Here is a 791-nt window from a genome sequence, read left to right as displayed (position 1 = left end):
CCTCATAATCACCATCATGTTGTGCAGTAGTAATGGTGGCACTGCTGCCAGTGGTGCATTGCTGCTGCTGCTGTAGCTTCTGCTTCTGCTGCTGCTTCTGCTGCTGCTTCTGCTGCTGCTTCTGCTTCTGCTGCTGCTCATTACTATAGCGGTAGCAGATGGGAAGCTGCAGCAGCATTGCATTTTGGATGACCAGGTTGGCATCCTCATCTGCAGGGTCGAGTTGCAGTCTTCGAGCAATAACCTGCGCCCTGTGGTTCCACCCCGGAACATCTTGTGCAGCTACAATTCGAAACTTGGGGCGCAGACGGCTGCCAATAGCTGCAAGGATGGCATACGTGCGGCGCAGCAGCATGACATCGCCGTCGTCGGCAACAGGAGGGTGATGTCTGGTGTGTGGCACCCAGCTGAGGATTCCCAACATATGGACCCACATCTGTACAGCCGCTGCTTGACATCTTCATCTGTCCACCTGTGCAACATATTGAGAGACAGACACACACACACACACACACAGACGGAGAGAGGTGTTATATAAAAAAACCTACAGGTTATACATATGTAACCCTAAGTCCTAGCGGTAAACATAGTGTATGTGTGAATGTATGTATGTGTGTATGTATGTATGTGTGTGTGTGTAAGGAAGAAAGCTATAATATACAGCCTGCTGCCTCTCTATATATCTATACCTTCTTTGTGGGTCACGGTGGTGGCCTCGGGCAGTGGATCTGTGGTTGACAACTGCTGGTGGCTGCTTTTTCCACCATCTGCAGTAGCACTAGTAGTAGCAG

Source organism: Volvox carteri, assembly GCF_000143455.1.
Source record: "Volvox carteri f. nagariensis unplaced genomic scaffold VOLCAscaffold_114, whole genome shotgun sequence".
NCBI lineage: Eukaryota > Viridiplantae > Chlorophyta > Chlorophyceae > Chlamydomonadales > Volvocaceae > Volvox > Volvox carteri.
Note: the sequence above shows the minus strand (reverse complement) of the source record.